The 23,611-nt window shown below is 40.0% G+C and overlaps 1 protein-coding gene across 1 annotated transcript in view; it reads right to left on the reverse strand.

Moving 5' to 3' along the window:
- LOC126092547 (dynactin subunit 4) overlaps positions 1-23,611 on the reverse strand; it is a 53,396-nt gene that overhangs the window by 20,372 nt on the left and 9,413 nt on the right. The window lies entirely within an intron of this gene.

Here is a 23,611-nt window from a genome sequence, read left to right on the forward strand (position 1 = left end):
AATCTTACACGATAATCAATGCACATGTACCAGTAAGTCAAGATAAAAATGGAGACAAGGGAAGAGTTGACAAGTGCTGGGGTAAACTAGAGGGAACCATGAGAAACAACCCTAAAGGAGATATTAAATTCCTCTTATATCTGCTACTATCATTATTGTTAATACTCTTGTCAATATCACTGGCAGCAGCTGCAGTAGTAGTACAAGTATTACTAGTATTAACTTTAGTAGTTCGTAGTCAGTATGATTTACTCACACTGCCACTTCAGACACTCCAATCATTTTAATACTAGTTATTATATTAAAATTGTTATTTCTTAGGTAACTATGATGTAAAAAAAGTACTGTATGTGTGAATCCCTTGTCAGATGTAAGAGAGGGCCTGATGGTCATAATACGATCACATTAAATAAATAAATATATATATTTAAAAAAATAAGTATTAAAATTTTATAAGATGATTTAAACTCACAATCAGATAGAGAAAGGAAATTCTGAGGAATGATAGGACAACACAAAATCTGTGTTTCAGAGAAAGTATGGACCACAACTGAACAACAAAGAGAACTGCGAAATATGGGTAAAGTACATCAATGAACTATTCAACTGTCCTGAACCAATAGATTCCCAAGGAGATGGCATCATAGCTGAAGTACTATGGGAAACTGGGCCAAATACCATAAGAGAAATAACAAATATACATGATGTATGGGAGAACTGAAGTAATATCAGAAGATCTTAAGTGCATAGTTATACACCACCTACGTAAGAATGCAGATAGGACTGATGTTAACAATTATAGAGGGAAAACTGTACTACCAGTCACATGCAAAACAGTATCACAGTGCCTGTTAGACTGGATACTGTTCCACCCGCAAAATGAGATAGAAGAATACCAAGCAAGCAACAGACTGAAAAGATAATGTGCTAAACATATACTCAGTTTCAAGACAGTTCTGAGATTCCAAGCGATGAGAAACACAGACTCGTGCAAATGAAACACACACACACACACACACACACACACACACACACACACACACACATATGACCACTATCTTTGGCTGCTCAGGCCAGATGTGGCTTTGGCAACCATAGACAGTGGTCACGTGTGTGCGAGTTGTGTTTGCATGAGTCTCTGCTTCTCATCACTTGGAACCTGAGAACTGTCATAAGTGTGTGTGTGTGTGTGTGTGTGTGTGTGTGTGTGTGTGTGTGTGTGTTGTCTAATATGGCTATGGAAGTTTTAAAGATTATATGATTACTTAAACTGAAAGAAGTCTTTAAACTGTGTAAGTAATGAAAAGTGAGAAGGGTATCTCTGGTTTTGAAATAGTGTTTTCAAGGATGGAGTGAGTTATTAAAGAAATGTGGATGAAAGATATTTTACTCCAATTACATGAAAGAAACCAGTAAAATACATGAAAATCATTTAATTTCAATTTGACTGATAGCGTAAAAATCAGTGACACACAGAATGCAGCTGAGCACCTGATCAGAACGAAAAGTATTTCTCCTTTCTCATTATTACTCTATCCCAAATGAAGCATTACAGAATTAATGCTATACAATCAAAAGAAATTAAATATAAAAAAAATCTAGTGAAGATTCGACAGTAAGCAAGAGGTCGACACATAATTAAAATAGATTCGAGAAGATGGCACGAGTCATAATTGTTAAGAGATCACATTTACATGACTCAGCGATCAGCTCAGCACGCAACAAGCATGCCTGCAGCAGCCAAATGGTTCAAGTGCATACGTAAGATGGTGCAGTCACTAGAATCTGGTAACGCGGATTATTATTTCAGAATCAGAACAACATTTTTTGATTCCTAAAGAGCGTTTTAACTTATGAGCACTCAACTACTCAAATCGTTCTTTGTCTGCTGATGTAATCTTGTGATTCTGAAATCAGCATAATTTCAACCCAAAAATAAATAACACAAATAGAGGAAAACATATTTAGCAATAACAAATAAATTTACAGCTAACAACATCAAATTTTACTAAAACATCGATGGAATCAACAAAACCACTATGCAAATGTATCACTACACAAGTCTTTTTAAGACACCACACTCTGAGCTCCACCCCCAGGGCTCTATGTCATTAATATTCAATGACCCCACATATTTATTTCTGAAACAATGTGGAATAGATACGTAGTGATCTAAAAGGCAGCTATGATTTTACTAGACTGTACATACCATGTTGTAAATAAATGAGTTGACATTTTAGTTATTGCTCAAAGTGCACCAAGCTACCTAGTACAACAGATATATCTGGTGTCAAGGTTGAAGTAAAGAAACATTAGAATTTAACACCTCATTGACAATGAGGTCATTGCAGGTGGAGCAAAAGCTTTGATTAGGGACGGATGGTCAAGGAAACTGGCTGTGCCCTTTCAAAGGAACCATCCCGGCACTTTCCTTATATGGTTTAGGGAAATCACAGAAAACCTCATCTGGATGACCAAATGGGGATCTGAACCACCACTGTCATGAATGCACGTACAGTGTGCTAACCACTGCAACCCATCACTAGGTGCAAGGATGAAATTACTGTGGATCCATGGGAGAGGATTAAGCACCACCAACTTCGAATAACATCCCATTAATCATTTTTTTTAAATTTCAGCAGTGTTGGAAATTGCTCCTTGTGTCTAACAGTGCACTTAATTTGTGTATAAAATTGCAAGCATGGGAGAACCTTTACGCACTGCACTTATCCTTTTTCAAAGCCAACAAATACAAACATTACTGTCGAGCGTTACCATTCAGCTGGAAGCACTAGCCCAGCATACAACTAAAACTGAAGAACAGAACTCCAGCAGCCAAGTGCCACTTCCTCCTATCCATTTCTTTGGAAGGAAAAAAAAAAAAAGACTGGATGGAATAAAAAATTCAATTGAAGCAGCACTTCTCAGCCAACAAAATCTAAGGTGACTCACGAAGTTCTTGCTTGTTGCAAAATTGTGCATGTATTGAAAAGTGTTCTCACAGTAAAACTCGAAACCATATCAAAAATATTAGAAATGCATGAAATTAAGGGCATGACTAGGAATTGTAAATTTAACTGCACTTTTGGAGCTTTTCTTCAACACAAAATAGAACAAGACTTTAATGTGCCTGTTGTCGCAACATTGACCACAGATAGTTCTATGCAGCCCAGCCCTACATGAGGCACAAGCTGACGACAACAACAACAACAACAACAACAACAACAAGTAGTGGCATAAGCAACAGCATAAGCAGTACAAGAGGGGCTCAGCTAGTTTTCCAAAGTGTTGTATTAAAAGCTGTGTAGCAAATGAGTGCAAGCATTACTTTTTTCGCCAAGCGGAATGCTGACACTGGCATAAGTAAGGAATATTAATTTTGCCAGGCTGTACATACTGTAAATAAATTAGTTGATATTTTGGTCATTTATTCAATGTTTGGAGTGTTCGAGGTGTATTCAGCCACCTCACATAATGTATGAACACAACAGAATGTAATACATTCTCATTTTGTATGATGCTTAATTCAATCTTAAAATTCTGGTCTAACTGTGAACTCGAAACTCTAATAACCAGCTAGTTTAGATGTACACTCTTTGACATAAAACTTGACCGGCGGCCGGCCGCTTCAGAGGCTAAGTCCGCGCCGATCGCGACATGGGACAAAGAAACTGGCAAACTCGCTAATTCTCTAAGTCCGGTTATCTGCACAATCTGACAACACTGTAGACTGCGGCACTTCCTGGAGGAAAACTTGTCCCAAGATAGAGAGACTACAGGCTGATTACGCCTGTGGTCTAGTGGTAGCGTGCGTTGTTTCTGTTCATAATGTCAGTGGATCGAGAGCAGCTGGCATAAAATATTTTTATAGCCTCTTCTGTCTGAATGCTGAAGACGTGAATGTAATGGTAGCGCAGATTCAATCTATTTCGCTTTGTGACACACCGATATCAAAATTTTATCTAGTAACGATTTTGCGGCAGATTTCCTGCAGACTGTCCTCCTCTGGACGCCGTATGCGGCAAAGCTCCGGGATCCATTTGCTGGCTACTGGCAGCGGCCGTGGCGACAGCAGCGGCGCTGCACTCCCCCGTTCTTTATCGAAAGCGCCTGCTACCGCTCATCGCTTTTGATGATTTGAAACGCTTTATTATTAAATGTTGCTCCACAGAAAATTTCTACAATTTCCATTCACGCTCAAAAGCAACGGAGACAGACGCCCTGATTAGTAGGCGGGTAATCGGCAAGAGCTGAGTATGGCCCGAAATTAATTTTATAGACTGGGACGAAATTAAACCACCTCACTACATTCGATGAATTTATAAATGCTTCATACCTCGTTTCTTTTCCTTTCAAACTTAATTATTTGTGCAACTTTTGGTCAATGTTTGGATGTTTTCGTCAAGCCAGAGTGAGCGTCTGTGGTGTAAAGTGTATTACAGTTCTTGTTTCATTCCTTATGGTAAGTCTATGCGATAAACTGTGTGAATACCTTGCAATGCATGCTCTGTAGCAGTGCAGGCACACTGCACATTTGGAGTTCCATGTATGGGTTCATGAAGTATTTATTGTTGATCGGAAGTGATAGTTAAGGTCATCAGATTTAAACCAGAAAAATTTGTCGTTTTGAAGGTTTCAGAGAACGGAAAGGAATTGCTAACGCCGGTGTTAGAAAACGTCTACAGTTAAACGCTATTGCAAAAATTTAGAAGATGTGAACTATATTAATGAACATGTGCACTTCATAAACAACCTTCTGACATGTTAGACCTATATGACGAACAAAGCTCAAATTTATATCGTTGACAGTCGGTTTGAATCTTTTCAGGACCTATTTTACAGTGAAGCACCTTGGAATTTGCAAAGCAGAAATCCATGATATTAACTTAATTTACTAAGTCGAAATCGGACGAAGATTGATGTTTAAAGGCATTCTTCAGATTTCGCATAAGAAATTTTTACTAGCAGTTTGCAACTCCATTAATTAAAATGGAAAATAAAAGGTTTTAGTCAGCGGCTTCTACTGTGATTCGAACTTATAGTACAAGCACTGCAACGCACAAGGGAACCTCTGAGCTAACGACACACTGGCGGGCAGAGGCGGACTATAGTCACTGCGATGTTGCCTGAGCCTCAAAACGCAACCTTAAACACAGAAACAGAGGAGGTGGAGATTACTGTTTTAACGTCCCGTCGACAACGATGTCATTAGAGAGGAGCACAAGCTCGGATTAGGGAAGGATGGGGAAGGAAATCGGCCGTGCCCTTCCTAAGGAACCATCCCGGCATTTGCCTGAAGCGATTTAGGGAAATCATTGAAAACCTAAATCAGGATGGCCGGGCGCGGGATTGCACCATCGTCCTCCCGAATGCACACACAAACAGGTGTTACTTATGTGAAGAACGCCGTTCTTGGAGTCCAGAAATTAAATATACTTTCTAATTGTGTCATCTTGCAGTGGATTATATCGTACGAGTCTTCGATGTGGAAAACGAATGTTAAGTGAATTTAGCGAGGTAACGCCGACCTACACCCGGAAGTAAATGCACTATCAGAGTGTTGACAAATACTTGCTACGACGCTGCCATTTCTCGGCTCTCTGACGAGGCAGCTCTTCAGCGAAATGCTTGCCGTGATTCTCCGATACGGTTCTTCAGAGTGGAGACGCGCGCGCACGTTTGGTTTTTATGCGGCGTTCTCCCCTGGTGGTTTCTGACGTCGCCTTGTGGGCTATGTATACATATGAGACATTCAATTATCATTAATCCAGAATGATACAAGTTTCAGCTTCCGGCGTGGAAGAAGGCTGTTGACGCCGACATTATATCATTTCAACGTAGGGAAAGCAAAACGGATCATTCAATGTTTCTCATTCAACATAAAGCATGTGAGATAAATTTCCGTAACGTTCATAATCATCTAAAAATACAAACGAAGTAAAAATACACCGGAATCTTATTCGAATTGAATATAATGTAAGATACCAAACGCTTTGCACCTCGATGTCGAATTTGTCCACTTGCAATCGTTTGCAGCATGCACATAGATTGTCATGATTACCACGAGAATGAAGAAAGATGTTGGTAAGGATGGAAGCAAGAAGAGACGCAGTCAACAAATATTCTATTCCTCATGGCATTCATTTCATTTGACACGTAAGAAGAGGTAAAGCGGGAATTTACTTTCGTTAACACGAAAGATATGCCGCACATATTGATAACGAGGAAGTCTGCGTCTTCATACGTTTCCTCCTTGAAATCTGTATGCTCTATTATATACTAAGTAGCCCGATCATTGTTTCAGTAATGTTACCCTCTTGTTTGACCCCGTAACGATGAACAGATTCCAAATGCATGTCTCTGCGTGAAAGTAGCTGTTCGAACCCTTCCTGGGTTGTTTTTTGTGTTTTATTGCTTGGAATTCCTGAAGCAGACCACTGTGCCTTCCCCCCTCGTGGGTTAGGTCTCAAAACTAAACCGCTTTGTATCCAATGGCATAATTTATTCATACAGCATCAGCATAAGACTCTTGCGAGTGAGAGAATGACAATAACAATCGTAACAAGAACAAGCAAATAATGAATGATGTTTATTCCAACGCAGAACGAGAATGGCTTTAAATATAAAAATCTATATCTATATCCATATCTATTGATCTTTGAGTTGGCACAATGAAAATATATTCTTAGCATTTAGTTACTGAATTTAGTTCTGGATGTTTGCAGAGAAAAGGAAAAGTCGGTACTTCTCGCTAGTGTAATATAATGTGAACCAGCAACTACCCTTTCCTTAGAACACGACTCAAGCAGGTCCTCAAGTAGGCACTGCTGCACTCTGTTCCCTGACATTGCTCTGATGACGGTTAATGCAGATAGTTCCGATTATGAAATACAAAACGTATTGCAGGTTAGTTCCTAGGATAGTAACATTAAATTTGCGTTGTAGACGGCACATGAACGTGACGACTGTCCATATTACTCATCAATATAAAAAGACAATATTTTGGGAATTTAACAGGATTACTCAAAATGAATTCTGAAATTGGGTGACTGACCGCACAGGTGCTAAACGTCGTCAAGAGTATACGATGTCCTAATCGCATTAGGAATATGAAGATCGTCTTCGACAGCTCGCAACTTTCACATTGCTATCCCCACCCTACTCCAGACAGCTCTCGGTGGAGTTGTACTACGTTGCCGATGTTACGGAAGGCCTTCAAACCGACAACAGACCACATATTGAAAAATACAAGCGAATTCTCTTGCAGCGTAAGCTTATTGTAACTAATCTAAAAATTATTGGAGAGGAACATTGTCCTATTCAAAAAAGTAAAATGTTACACACTGTTGACGTCAAACGGACATTATCTATGTCCTGTCTTGTGTCCTACTCATCTATAATATCAAGTGTACTATGAAAATGATTATATATAATGGATTATAAGGTAATGCATTGATACCAGATGGTGGGGGCCGGCCGATGTGGCCGTGCGGTTCTAGGCGCTTCAGTCTGGAACCGCGTGACCGCTACGGTCGCAGGTTCGAATCCTGTCTCGGGCATGGATGTGTGTGATGTCCTTAGGTTAGTTAGGGGACTGATGACCTTAGAAGTTAAGTCCCATGGTGCTCAGAGCCATTTGAACTATTTAACACAAAATGACATTAAAAATTTAAGTTATTCACGAGCAGCTAGTTGAGAATATGTATGAACATTAAATGACACGACGAACCGTCATGTTCTGCATATGGATTCAAACCCAGCTCATGCAGACTAAGCAAAGATTTCGTGACTGACGGAAACTAACAGTCATTCCTGATTAGGCATACAGAGAGTGATATACCTCAATTTTAGACAGTATCAGTTAGCAAATATCAACTTTAAATTGCATAACGCAAACATTTTTAACAGACGCGAATTCCTACCCAGCATCTATTGTCCCTGTTAACGAACTACGAGAGATGTTAAATATTGCTTCTTCACAAGTAACTTACTTGAAATGCCGTGAGGTAAAGCTGTGTGTTGGACACGGATTCGAACCCGGAACCTAATCGGATTGCTATCGAAGCACAGTCAAATGTGACATATCGGAATTTCGCGGCAGTAACTAGATGTTATAACTGAAATGACGAGACGAAAAATTAATTTTTTCCTTCCCAGGACACCAACCCGGCACCTATCGCTGTTATATTCTAGAGAAAACTAACGTTAAATATGGGTTTGTTGCACCAGCAGTGACATGTGAGCATGTTTGAACTGAAATAATATGACGAAGAGTTCAGCGCTCACTGGGAATAGAGCCCCACACATATCGTTGTTGACTACATACAAAGAGACGTCAGCTACAGAATTTTTCTCCACCAGCTGCTCAGAATAGCGTCCTGAACTTACAGTCATCTCGCAAATAGTTCTGTGTCTCACTGGGAGTTAAAAACGTCAGATATCGTTAGTGTGACAGCGAATGAAAATACATTAAAAATCAAAATTATTATCCACCAGCAGACAGGTGTTCTCATGCTAGAGCTTGATAATACATAATTAAATCTTTAGTGCCGGGCCAGGATTCGATCCCATTCACGCATAATATGTGAAGGTGTTGAGGAATCTGCAGTTTTGAACAAACAACAAATTGTAGCCGAGCTGTATTGCCACGAAGGGATCAAATTCCGCGTTAAGGGCGGTCTGAGTTGCATTCCCAGTTCAGAACCAATTTTATCGACATACAGAAGCTCAAATAAAAGATGGAATAAGTGTCCTGTGACCATACATAGCGTTTGTGTCGTCACTTGAAATAAATAACTAGTATAAGAAAGGTTACTGGTGGTAGAGTTTCTACATGTCGCCACTCCAGACTTTATTGTGGTTCAACCTACCGTCTACTTGGTAAAGAAGGAATATCATCTTTAATGTGAATTTTCTGACCATGCAGCCATTATATCTCCTTCACTTGGTGTAGCCAGGAGAGAATGGAATCTGTCTCTCCCTATCTAAAATCATTGACAGAAGTGGGAATCGAACCCAGACCATAGGTATAACAACCTACCATCCGTCCAACAGACCACGAAATCCTCTTCTCTGCGAGTCATTTTTCTATCGTAACGCAGTTGTGCCACACTGGATGAGAATTCTGACACACAGGCTCCCTGTAGTAATTTGCAGCATGTTCAGTAAATTCATTTACTTGGTTGACCGAATCACCATGAACTAGCTGCCTCGGCTACCCAGTGCATACATTCGACTATTTTGTAATCACAGAAATAAAATCACGTTACTGCCACCTACACACAACTGCCAACATTGTAGGATGCAGAAGTTTAAATAAGAAGTGTTCCTTTTCACTTGAGCTATTCTATTGCGCTATCTGTTACTAGAAAACGTCGTTCAGTCCAAAAGAAAAGCTGTAACTGTTTGTCTCTCAGAAGTCAAGACATGGCCATATGCATAATCTCACAGTGCTGTGGAATCCAAAAGTTCTGAAGGAATAGTTGCCGAGCTCTGGAGCTGTTGTAGTTCCGTGTCAGCTTGTAGCATAGATAAGATGTCGCGAGTTCGAATACATTCAGTGCTACATTTTTTAAAACGCAATTCTGCTCTCTGCTGAAGTTATCAATCTAATGGAACTTTGAACAAATTCCCTTCACTTCTCAACCCAAAGTAGTCGCATGTGGAAAAAGGACTAACTACTGTGACATTTTGTCCTATTCAGGTTTAATAGACAGCAGGCAGCAGATGCATCTCGAAGATGTGCAGGGTGAGCGCATCGTGCCATAATATGTCAGAAAAGTATTTTCTACATTAGCCGTCGTGTGGTAGTGATATTTTATTCTTCTTCAAACTTTGATTGACAGCTTTAACTCAGAACAAATTTTCTACATGCATGTAATCAATAAACTGCATGTGCATTGTCAGACTGTCATAGGTAACATCAGAGAATTCGCATATATCGTTGATGATTAATTTCTCTCTCATGTTTACTATTGTTTTAACAACACTAAAGGAAACCTTACGAAAATTGTGCACTGTATTATAAGAAATGAAATAAAACTAACGATGATAACCTTACGACGAAAGTATCTGTACACAAGCATGCCTCTATCGACACGAATTAGTAAAATACTACTCACTTAGATTTTGATAGGGTCTGTGTTTAATTGGTATGCTGTGTCATACTCAAGAGGTATGCAAATGTGGCATTTCATAAATATAGTTACGTATTCCTAGAAACCCAAAATTCGCTTGTCAGCAGCGGAAAGAGGCGTTACCTGTTGTGCAGCATTGTAAGTTTTTCAACATTGCACTATGAGCTGAAAGCATTTTCTTGCGATTTCCGTATTGATGTTTGATCTGACTGCTTGTAGCTCTTTCACAGAAGGGATAAAAACGTTTCAGTCAGTGAGACTGGAACTGCGAACCGTAACAGACGCTGTTTCACATGTCAGCACGTTACCACAGAGCTGGCGAGGGGGTATGGGTCTCAGCTTCCTATTACGACGGCAATAGTAACTAGAACTCGTAAACCGCTATTTAAAGGTCGAGATTAGTTGCGATTTCCACCTGCAACGACTTTCTTGGGCTGAAAACCGTAAATTTTCAATCTTTTGTTACCCTTCAAGCTATAATAACTCAGATTATTCAATGGAAATGACAGGTAAAATCAAGTGAACTTTGAGGCTTAATTCCGTGCACACCAGGAAGTAACTCGTCGATCACAGAGTTGCCAAACATACGTTGCCTTGTTGCCAAATCTCAGTTACAGTACCAGCAGGAAGAAGACGAACCGATGTGATCCTACAGCGGTCTGGGAAGTGACCATAGCTGGTGTCTCCAAGTCGCGGCTGCTACGGCCTGGAATACGTAATGCGTCTGATTCGCTTTCTGTAACTAGGTTTAGGGACTGGAGCGTAGTTACTAATAATACTCAGAACTGACTGCAAACTGAGCATCATAAATCAGTAACTCTCATTGTTGTTTTTATATTTCTTTCGTAAGTGCACTCAAAACTAAGAAAGTCATTCACAGGCGTTTTCCTGCCTCGCCGATAGTCGAGCAGAACATACAAATAAAAATAAAAAAGAATGTGTGTGTGTGTGTGTGTGTGTGTGTGTGTGTGTGAGAGAGAGAGAGAGAGAGAGAGAGAGAGAGAGAGAGAAGTAAAAAGCAATGAGAGAGAGTGTAAAAAATTGTTGTAAAGAAATTGAATCATGGTATTTAAAGAAATCTTTCATTAAAATGACACGTTCCACATCATTACGAAATGTCGTATTCATGATCTATGGAACAAGAGTTAATCTAATGTAATGTAATCTAATCTAATCACATCATATTGATTATTAGCCATGAAGAGTCATGAACTACCGAAAGTTTTGCCAATACCAGTAACCAAATCTAAACTTGAAAATAAAAGACGACAATTTTTGTAATAAACCGTGACTCCTATCAAGACCCTTTCATCCCTGTTATCTAACCACGAAAGATGTCTGATATACCTCCATTCTGAAGTAACAAAGTGTGCATGCATTTAAAGATGAAGTGCATGATGTGAAGTTCTGTGACGGAGATACGAACCCAACACGTAATCCGATTGTTAACTAAGAAAAATCAAATGTTACGTATCGGTTTTTCTTACGAGCCGCTAGGTGTCTGAATCTAAAATAAGGATACAAACTTTTGTGCCTAAGCGACAATCGAACTGCACACCTACCGCGCATCCACGAATATAGCTTAAGTATCAGTTGCTTACTCATGAACAGTAAGATGTGTGCGTGTTTGACCAGAAATAACGACACCTGTTGCGATTGTTGGCAACACATGAACAGACATTGAAATTGCGCGTTAATTTTCACTAGCAGGTGGGTGTGCACTTGATAAAGCTAGAAATGAAATTATGAATATTTTTGTACTGGATCAGGTTTCAGACCCACATACTTACCTTTGGAAGAGAGCTAGAGAAGATTGCAGTCTTGGGAAAAGGAACGAAATGACTGAACTATACTGTTCCGAGAGATTCAGATCCTCGAAAGAGGAGATACGAATTCGAATCACAGTCCAGCACCAAATTTTTAAACGTCTCTAGTTCAATCAAGTACAAGTAAAATAAGAGCCCTGTCCCTTTAAATGGCTATCGGTTCATCAAATAAAATAAAATTTTCTAATGCAAGTAAGTTTACTGGCGACTGTATTTCTGTTTACCATGACTTCCGCTTTGTCATTTCCCAACGAAAACTGGCTCTGCTCAGTTGGTTATGAAGGAACGTGATGTTTAATGCGGATTCTGGATTATAACGTCTTTCTCTTGAGGTTACCAGAGGTAAAATAAATCTGTTTGTGCCTCTTTAAAGTAAATGCCTGAACCCACGCATTGCACCTGTGATAGCTCGTTCCACCAGACCATTGTGGCCACATTACCCAGCCCCAGGAGTGTGCTGTAACGGATGATGTGCTTAGCTTACAAAATTAGTCACGGTGGAAAAAATGCGAGTCTATTAAATGGTCAAGTAGAAGCAAGCTTCTGACGCAGAGATTATGCTATTCTCATGTCAGCAGGATGTAAAGACTCTTCTAGGCATCATAGGCTGGATGTGAAGCCATTTTGATTTTTCACAAATTCAGCAAATTTCTTAGTTCGAGAAAATCCACTGTGAAGTGTGAAGTTGCCGGATAATTCGATTATTACTGTTATTATTAATATCATTTTATTCATACTGCTGCTGTAACACAAGTGCTTGAACATCATTTAGTATCTTTTGGTCAATATAGAAGTAGTTTCCCAAGAACAGGTTCTTTCCCTGTCTACGGAATCCTTTTCATGTTAATATCAAACACCAGCAATTACTCGTAGATTACATTAAAACTAAAGTAATTGACGAAGACGTTACTTGGTAACAAAAACGCACTGCCTTTCTTCATTTACTTTCGCCTAGAAGTGGCTATCGAGTACTGACAAACCAAAAGGCAAGAGATCTTACTGCCTTCCGATATACGTTGCTGTTAGTTCTTCCACATGATTTGGTCGACATGACCTGTTTCAAGTAGTGTATGACAGACAGTGTTTTAGAAAATCTATTGTTTCCCTTTGCAATAAACAGAAGTATTTTCATTCTAAGCTGTCCAAGTACAAAATTTTCGCAATATTAGTGCACATTTAATATTCGCTTCTATAATGTATAAAAGTATTTCACAGTCGCAAAACTCGCATCCGAAACGTTGACCTTACACTTAGTCGCTGACCATAAATTCTAGCTCAGAGTGACACCAGTTTAAATACCCTAATGTAGCGAAGACTGTTTGCCAGTGCTCTTTCTCACCGGAAAATACGCAATTGACTCATTTGGCTCCATAAGTACACTGTAACAGTAATTTCTGTGTGAAATTTGTCAATAAGCTTTCACCTTCCAACCGGCAAAATACGGAAGAGTACAGCCGGTAAACAAATCACAAATCACGATTTAGTGCCGATAAGACGATTTCTTTAAACATTGTCGAAGCTGAGGGAATTTATTTTCTGCTTAAATCGTCTTAAGCAGCAACGTTCACAGATATCTCAAATAGGAAAAAGCTGAATATCCAGGTACGAAGGTTGTAAAACAAACTTCCCACAGTTTGTGTCAGGTTGATCTTTTCGTCTGATAACACTGCTTAAGTATTTTGTCTAAGAGGTATCACAAGTAGTATCCCTGTAGCTGTGGGAATCATTGGTTGAAAACGAGTTTAACACCAATGGGTACAGTGCTGCTATATTTTCAAAATTATTATCAACTTAAGTCTGAGTTCATCCACAAACTGAGGCGTATTTATAATATTGAAGCTAGACTGTGTATCCTTGTCTTTCTTGAGTGGTCACTGGAAGGCGTTTACACACACGTATACAATACTATGAATACTTCGAACGCTATGGTTAACGTTGCTCTCATAAACTACTTTTTTTTTAAATTCTTCTGGGTCTTAAGCGAGCAATATGTGTTGTAGATACAGTCTCAGACCAAAAAATTGACCGCCGAGTCGTTCACGTAAGGTGGACAATACAGTCATGCTCCTCTCAGAATTCTATGTCTGGCAATATGCTCGATCTAGCAACATGTAGACTGCGGCACTTCCCAGAGGATGTCTTGACTCCAGTCTTAGTACATTACTCTAAACTACGACCGTAGTCTTGAGGTTAAACGCGAGACCAGCTAATATGATATTGTAGATTCGCTTGAATTACACTCATAGCTTCAGCACCGAGAGGAAAGGGGCGATAAAAATTCTGTTGATATGTGCTTTCGGTCGCCAGACGTCATATTAGCTGGTCTCGTGTTTTACCTCAAGACTACGGTCGTGTTCCATCAGCGGTACGAATAAAATGATAGTAATAATAACAGTAATAATCGAATTATCCGGCAACTTCACACTTCACAGTGGATTTTCTCGAACTAAGAAATTTGCTGAATTTGTGAAAAATCAAAATGGCTTCACATCCAGCCTATGATGCCTAGAAGAGTCTTTACATCCTGCTGACATGAGAATAGCATAATCTCTGCGTCAGAAGCTTGCTTCTACTTGACCATTTAATAGACTCGCATTTTTTCCACCGTGACTAATTTTGTAAGCTAAGCACATCATCCGTTACAGCACACTCCTGGGGCTGGGTAATGTGGCCACAATGGTCTGGTGGAACGAGCTATCACAGGTGCAATGCGTGGGTTCAGGCATTTACTTTAAAGAGGCACAAACAGATTTATTTTACCTCTGGTAACCTCAAGAGAAAGACGTTATAATCCAGAATCCGCATTAAACATCACGTTCCTTCATAACCAACTGAGCAGAGCCAGTTTTCGTTGGGAAATGACAAAGCGGAAGTCATGGTAAACAGAAATACAGTCGCCAGTAAACTTACTTGCATTAGAAAATTTTATTTTATTTGATGAACCGATAGCCATTTAAAGGGACAGGGCTCTTATTTTACTTGTACTTGATTGAACTAGAGACGTTTAAAAATTTGGTGCTGGACTGTGATTCGAATTCGTATCTCCTCTTTCGAGGATCTGAATCTCTCGGAACAGTATAGTTCAGTCATTTCGTTCCTTTTCCCAAGACTGCAATCTTCTCTAGCTCTCTTCCAAAGGTAAGTATGTGGGTCTGAAACCTGATCCAGTACAAAAATATTCATAATTTCATTTCTAGCTTTATCAAGTGCACACCCACCTGCTAGTGAAAATTAACGCGCAATTTCAATGTCTGTTCATGTGTTGCCAACAATCGCAACAGGTGTCGTTATTTCTGGTCAAACACGCACACATCTTACTGTTCATGAGTAAGCAACTGATACTTAAGCTATATTCGTGGATGCGCGGTAGGTGTGCAGTTCGATTGTCGCTTAGGCACAAAAGTTTGTATCCTTATTTTAGATTCAGACACCTAGCGGCTCGTAAGAAAAACCGATACGTAACATTTGATTTTTCTTAGTTAACAATCGGATTACGTGTTGGGTTCGTATCTCCGTCACAGAACTTCACATCATGCACTTCATCTTTAAATGCATGCACACTTTGTTACTTCAGAATGGAGGTATATCAGACATCTTTCGTGGTTAGATAACAGGGATGAAAGGGTCTTGATAGGAGTCACGGTTTATTACAAAAATTGTCGTCTTTTATTTTCAAGTTTAGATTTGGTTACTGGTATTAGCAAAACTTTCGGTAGTTCATGACTCTTCATGGCTAATAATCAATATGATGTGATTAGATTAGATTACATTACATTAGATTAACTCTTGTTCCATAGATCATGAATACGACATTTCGTAATGATGTGGAACGTGTCATTTTAATGAAAGATTTCTTTAAATACCATGATTCAATTTCTTTACAACAATTTTTTACACACTCTCTCATTGCTTTTTACTTCTCTCTCTCTCTCTCTCTCTCTCTCTCTCTCTCTCTCTCTCTCACACACACACACACACACACACACACACACATTCTTTTTTATTTTTATTTGTATGTTCTGCTCGACTATCGGCGAGGCAGGAAAACGCCTGTGAATGACTTTCTTAGTTTTGAGTGCACTTACGAAAGAAATATAAAAACAACAATGAGAGTTACTGATTTATGATGCTCAGTTTGCAGTCAGTTCTGAGTATTATTAGTAACTACGCTCCAGTCCCTAAACCTAGTTACAGAAAGCGAATCAGACGCATTACGTATTCCAGGCCGTAGCAGCCGCGACTTGGAGACACCAGCTATGGTCACTTCCCAGACCGCTGTAGGATCACATCGGTTCGTCTTCTTCCTGCTGGTACTGTAACTGAGATTTGGCAACAAGGCAACGTATGTTTGGCAACTCTGTGATCGACGAGTTACTTCCTGGTGTGCACGGAATTAAGCCTCAAAGTTCACTTGATTTTACCTGTCATTTCCATTGAATAATCTGAGTTATTATAGCTTGAAGGGTAACAAAAGATTGAAAATTTACGGTTTTCAGCCCAAGAAAGTCGTTGCAGGTGGAAATCGCAACTAATCTCGACCTTTAAATAGCGGTTTACGAGTTCTAGTTACTATTGCCGTCGTAATAGGAAGCTGAGACCCATACCCCCTCGCCAGCTCTGTGGTAACGTGCTGACATGTGAAACAGCGTCTGTTACGGTTCGCAGTTCCAGTCTCACTGACTGAAACGTTTTTATCCCTTCTGTGAAAGAGCTACAAGCAGTCAGATCAAACATCAATACGGAAATCGCAAGAAAATGCTTTCAGCTCATAGTGCAATGTTGAAAAACTTACAATGCTGCACAACAGGTAACGCCTCTTTCCGCTGCTGACAAGCGAATTTTGGGTTTCTAGGAATACGTAACTATATTTATGAAATGCCACATTTGCATACCTCTTGAGTATGACACAGCATACCAATTAAACACAGACCCTATCAAAATCTAAGTGAGTAGTATTTTACTAATTCGTGTCGATAGAGGCATGCTTGTGTACAGATACTTTCGTCGTAAGGTTATCATCGTTAGTTTTATTTCATTTCTTATAATACAATGCACAATTTTCGTAAGGTTTCCTTTAGTGTTGTTAAAACAATAGTAAACATGAGAGAGAAATTAATCATCAACGATATATGCGAATTCTCTGATGTTACCTATGACAGTCTGACAATGCACATGCAGTTTATTGATTACATGCATGTAGAAAATTTGTTCTGAGTTAAAGCTGTCAATCAAAGTTTGAAGAAGAATAAAATATCACTACCACACGACGGCTAATGTAGAAAATACTTTTCTGACATATTATGGCACGATGCGCTCACCCTGCACATCTTCGAGATGCATCTGCTGCCTGCTGTCTATTAAACCTGAATAGGACAAAATGTCACAGTAGTTAGTCCTTTTTCCACATGCGACTACTTTGGGTTGAGAAGTGAAGGGAATTTGTTCAAAGTTCCATTAGATTGATAACTTCAGCAGAGAGCAGAATTGCGTTTTAAAAAATGTAGCACTGAATGTATTCGAACTCGCGACATCTTATCTATGCTACAAGCTGACACGGAACTACAACAGCTCCAGAGCTCGGCAACTATTCCTTCAGAACTTTTGGATTCCACAGCACTGTGAGATTATGCATATGGCCATGTCTTGACTTCTGAGAGACAAACAGTTACAGCTTTTCTTTTGGACTGAACGACGTTTTCTAGTAACAGATAGCGCAATAGAATAGCTCAAGTGAAAAGGAACACTTCTTATTTAAACTTCTGCATCCTACAATGTTGGCAGTTGTGTGTAGGTGGCAGTAACGTGATTTTATTTCTGTGATTACAAAATAGTCGAATGTATGCACTGGGTAGCCGAGGCAGCTAGTTCATGGTGATTCGGTCAACCAAGTAAATGAATTTACTGAACATGCTGCAAATTACTACAGGGAGCCTGTGTGTCAGAATTCTCATCCAGTGTGGCACAACTGCGTTACGATAGAAAAATGACTCGCAGAGAAGAGGATTTCGTGGTCTGTTGGACGGATGGTAGGTTGTTATACCTATGGTCTGGGTTCGATTCCCACTTCTGTCAATGATTTTAGATAGGGAGAGACAGATTCCATTCTCTCCTGGCTACACCAAGTGAAGGAGATATAATGGCTGCATGGTCAGAAAATTCACATTAAAGATGATATTCCTTCTTTACCAAGTAGACGGTAGGTTGAACCACAATAAAGTCTGGAGTGGCGACATGTAGAAACTCTACCACCAGTAACCTTTCTTATACTAGTTATTTATTTCAAGTGACGACACAAACGCTATGTATGGTCACAGGACACTTATTCCATCTTTTATTTGAGCTTCTGTATGTCGATAAAATTGGTTCTGAACTGGGAATGCAACTCAGACCGCCCTTAACGCGGAATTTGATCCCTTCGTGGCAATACAGCTCGGCTACAATTTGTTGTTTGTTCAAAACTGCAGATTCCTCAACACCTTCACATATTATGCGTGAATGGGATCGAATCCTGGCCCGGCACTAAAGATTTAATTATGTATTATCAAGCTCTAGCATGAGAACACCTGTCTGCTGGTGGATAATAATTTTGATTTTTAATGTATTTTCATTCGCTGTCACACTAACGATATCTGACGTTTTTAACTCCCAGTGAGACACAGAACTATTTGCGAGATGACTGTAAGTTCAGGACGCTATTCTGAGCAGCTGGTGGAGAAAAATTCTGTAGCTGACGTCTCTTTGTATGTAGTCAACAACGATATGTGTGGGGCTCTATTCCCAGTGAGCGCTGAACTCTTCGTCATATTATTTCAGTTCAAACATGCTCACATGTCACTGCTGGTGCAACAAACCCATATTTAACGTTAGTTTTCTCTAGAATATAACAGCGATAGGTGCCGGGTTGGTGTCCTGGGAAGGAAAAAATTAATTTTTCGTCTCGTCATTTCAGTTATAACATCTAGTTACTGCCGCGAAATTCCGATATGTCACATTTGACTGTGCTTCGATAGCAATCCGATTAGGTTCCGGGTTCGAATCCGTGTCCAACACACAGCTTTACCTCACGGCATTTCAAGTAAGTTACTTGTGAAGAAGCAATATTTAACATCTCTCGTAGTTCGTTAACAGGGACAATAGATGCTGGGTAGGAATTCGCGTCTGTTAAAAATGTTTGCGTTATGCAATTTAAAGTTGATATTTGCTAACTGATACTGTCTAAAATTGAGGTATATCACTCTCTGTATGCCTAATCAGGAATGACTGTTAGTTTCCGTCAGTCACGAAATCTTTGCTTAGTCTGCATGAGCTGGGTTTGAATCCATATGCAGAACATGACGGTTCGTCGTGTCATTTAATGTTCATACATATTCTCAACTAGCTGCTCGTGAATAACTTAAATTTTTAATGTCATTTTGTGTTAAATAGTTCAAATGGCTCTGAGCACCATGGGACTTAACTTCTAAGGTCATCAGTCCCCTAACTAACCTAAGGACATCACACACATCCATGCCCGAGACAGGATTCGAACCTGCGACCGTAGCGGTCACGCGGTTCCAGACTGAAGCGCCTAGAACCGCACGGCCACATCGGCCGGCCCCCACCATCTGGTATCAATGCATTACCTTATAATCCATTATATATAATCATTTTCATAGTACACTTGATATTATAGATGAGTAGGACACAAGACAGGACATAGATAATGTCCGTTTGACGTCAACAGTGTGTAACATTTTACTTTTTTGAATAGGACAATGTTCCTCTCCAATAATTTTTAGATTAGTTACAATAAGCTTACGCTGCAAGAGAATTCGCTTGTATTTTTCAATATGTGGTCTGTTGTCGGTTTGAAGGCCTTCCGTAACATCGGCAACGTAGTACAACTCCACCGAGAGCTGTCTGGAGTAGGGTGGGGATAGCAATGTGAAAGTTGCGAGCTGTCGAAGACGATCTTCATATTCCTAATGCGATTAGGACATCGTATACTCTTGACGACGTTTAGCACCTGTGCGGTCAGTCACCCAATTTCAGAATTCATTTTGAGTAATCCTGTTAAATTCCCAAAATATTGTCTTTTTATATTGATGAGTAATATGGACAGTCGTCACGTTCATGTGCCGTCTACAACGCAAATTTAATGTTACTATCCTAGGAACTAACCTGCAATACGTTTTGTATTTCATAATCGGAACTATCTGCATTAACCGTCATCAGAGCAATGTCAGGGAACAGAGTGCAGCAGTGCCTACTTGAGGACCTGCTTGAGTCGTGTTCTAAGGAAAGGGTAGTTGCTGGTTCACATTATATTACACTAGCGAGAAGTACCGACTTTTCCTTTTCTCTGCAAACATCCAGAACTAAATTCAGTAACTAAATGCTAAGAATATATTTTCATTGTGCCAACTCAAAGATCAATAGATATGGATATAGATATAGATTTTTATATTTAAAGCCATTCTCGTTCTGCGTTGGAATAAACATCATTCATTATTTGCTTGTTCTTGTTACGATTGTTATTGTCATTCTCTCACTCGCAAGAGTCTTATGCTGATGCTGTATGAATAAATTATGCCATTGGATACAAAGCGGTTTAGTTTTGAGACCTAACCCACGAGGGGGGAAGGCACAGTGGTCTGCTTCAGGAATTCCAAGCAATAAAACACAAAAAACAACCCAGGAAGGGTTCGAACAGCTACTTTCACGCAGAGACATGCATTTGGAATCTGTTCATCGTTACGGGGTCAAACAAGAGGGTAACATTACTGAAACAATGATCGGGCTACTTAGTATATAATAGAGCATACAGATTTCAAGGAGGAAACGTATGAAGACGCAGACTTCCTCGTTATCAATATGTGCGGCATATCTTTCGTGTTAACGAAAGTAAATTCCCGCTTTACCTCTTCTTACGTGTCAAATGAAATGAATGCCATGAGGAATAGAATATTTGTTGACTGCGTCTCTTCTTGCTTCCATCCTTACCAACATCTTTCTTCATTCTCGTGGTAATCATGACAATCTATGTGCATGCTGCAAACGATTGCAAGTGGACAAATTCGACATCGAGGTGCAAAGCGTTTGGTATCTTACATTATATTCAATTCGAATAAGATTCCGGTGTATTTTTACTTCGTTTGTATTTTTAGATGATTATGAACGTTACGGAAATTTATCTCACATGCTTTATGTTGAATGAGAAACATTGAATGATCCGTTTTGCTTTCCCTACGTTGAAATGATATAATGTCGGCGTCAACAGCCTTCTTCCACGCCGGAAGCTGAAACTTGTATCATTCTGGATTAATGATAATTGAATGTCTCATATGTATACATAGCCCACAAGGCGACGTCAGAAACCACCAGGGGAGAACGCCGCATAAAAACCAAACGTGCGCGCGCGTCTCCACTCTGAAGAACCGTATCGGAGAATCACGGCAAGCATTTCGCTGAAGAGCTGCCTCGTCAGAGAGCCGAGAAATGGCAGCGTCGTAGCAAGTATTTGTCAACACTCTGATAGTGCATTTACTTCCGGGTGTAGGTCGGCGTTACCTCGCTAAATTCACTTAACATTCGTTTTCCACATCGAAGACTCGTACGATATAATCCACTGCAAGATGACACAATTAGAAAGTATATTTAATTTCTGGACTCCAAGAACGGCGTTCTTCACATAAGTAACACCTGTTTGTGTGTGCATTCGGGAGGACGATGGTGCAATCCTGCGCCCGGCCATCCTGATTTAGGTTTTCAATGATTTCCCTAAATCGCTTCAGGCAAATGCCGGGATGGTTCCTTAGGAAGGGCACGGCCGATTTCCTTCCCCATCCTTCCCTAATCCGAGCTTGTGATCCGTCTCTAATGACATCGTTGTCGACGGGACGTTAAAACAGTAATCTCCACCTCCTCTGTTTCTGTGTTTAAGGTTGCGTTTTGAGGCTCAGGCAACATCGCAGTGACTATAGTCCGCCTCTGCCCGCCAGTGTGTCGTTAGCTCAGAGGTTCCCTTGTGCGTTGCAGTGCTTGTACTGTAAGTTCGAATCACGGTAGAAGCCGCTGACTAAAACATTTTATTTTCCATTTTAATTAATGGAGTTGCAAACTGCTAGTAAACATTTCTTATGCGAAATCTGAAGAATGCCTTTAAACATCAATCTTCGTCCGATTTCGACTTAGTAAATTAAGTTAATATCATGGATTTCTGCTTTGCAAATTCCAAGGTGCTTCACTGTAAAATAGGTCCTGAAAAGATTCAAACCGACTGTCAACGATATAAATTTGAGCTTTGTTCGTCATATAGGTCTAACATGTCAGAAGGTTGTTTATGAAGTGCACATGTTCATTAATATAGTTCACATCTTCTAAATTTTTGCAATAGCATTTAACTGTAGACGTTTTCTAACACCGGCGTTAGCAATTCCTTTCCGTTCTCTGAAACCTTCAAAACGACAAATTTATCTGGATTAAATCTGATGACCTTAACTATCACTTCCGATCAACAATAAATACTTCATGAACCCATACATGGAACTCCAAATGTGCAGTGTGCCTGCACTGCTACAGAGCATGCATTGCAAGGTAGTCACACAGTTTATCGCATAGACTTACCATAAGGAATCAAACAAGAACTGTAATACATTTTACACCACAGACGCTCACTCTGGCTTGACGAAAACATCCAATCATTGACCAAACGTTGCACAAATAATTAAGTTTGAAAGGAAAAGAAACGAGGTATGAAGCATTTATAAATTCATCGAATGTAGTGAGGTGGTTTAATTTCGTCCCAGTCTATAAAATTAATTTCGGGCCATACTCAGCTCTTGCCGATTACCCGCCTACTAATCAGGGCGTCTGTCTCCGTTGCTTTTGAGCGTGAATGGAAATTGTAGAAATTTTCTGTGGAGCAACATTTAATAATAAAGCGTTTCAAATCATCAAAAGCGATGAGCGGTAGCAGGCGCTTTCGATAAAGAACGGGGGAGTGCAGCGCCGCTGCTGTCGCCACGGCCGCTGCCAGTAGCCAGCAAATGGATCCCGGAGCTTTGCCGCATACGGCGTCCAGAGGAGGACAGTCTGCAGGAAATCTGCCGCAAAATCGTTACTAGATAAAATTTTGATATCGGTGTGTCACAAAGCGAAATAGATTGAATCTGCGCTACCGTTACATTCACGTCTTCAGCATTCAGACAGAAGAGGCTATAAAAATATTTTATGCCAGCTGCTCTCGATCCACTGACATTATGAACAGAAACAGCGCACGCTACCGCTAGACCACAGGCGTAAACAGCCTAGAGTCTCTCTATCTTGGGACAAGTTTTCCTCCAGGAAGTGCCGCAGTCTACAGTGTTGCCAGATTGTGCAGATAACCGGACTTAGAGAATTAGCGAGTTGGCCAGTTTCTTTGTCCCATGTCGCGATCGGCGCGGATTTAGCCTCTGAAGCGGCCGGCCGCCGGTCAAGTTTTATGTCAAAGAGTGTACCACACACCCTTGTAGCAGATTTACCAATATTTCAGACATACATCAGGTACCCACCAAACCATTAAGAAGAATTCAGTCCATTTATAAACTTACAGAGATCTCAAATCAACTGCATTTATGTTTAAGAGGTTGCTTTCATATCAATCATCAGAAACCTTACAAAAGAGTA

Source organism: Schistocerca cancellata, chromosome 1 (assembly GCF_023864275.1).
Source record: "Schistocerca cancellata isolate TAMUIC-IGC-003103 chromosome 1, iqSchCanc2.1, whole genome shotgun sequence".
In the NCBI taxonomy this organism is placed as follows: domain Eukaryota; kingdom Metazoa; phylum Arthropoda; class Insecta; order Orthoptera; family Acrididae; genus Schistocerca; species Schistocerca cancellata.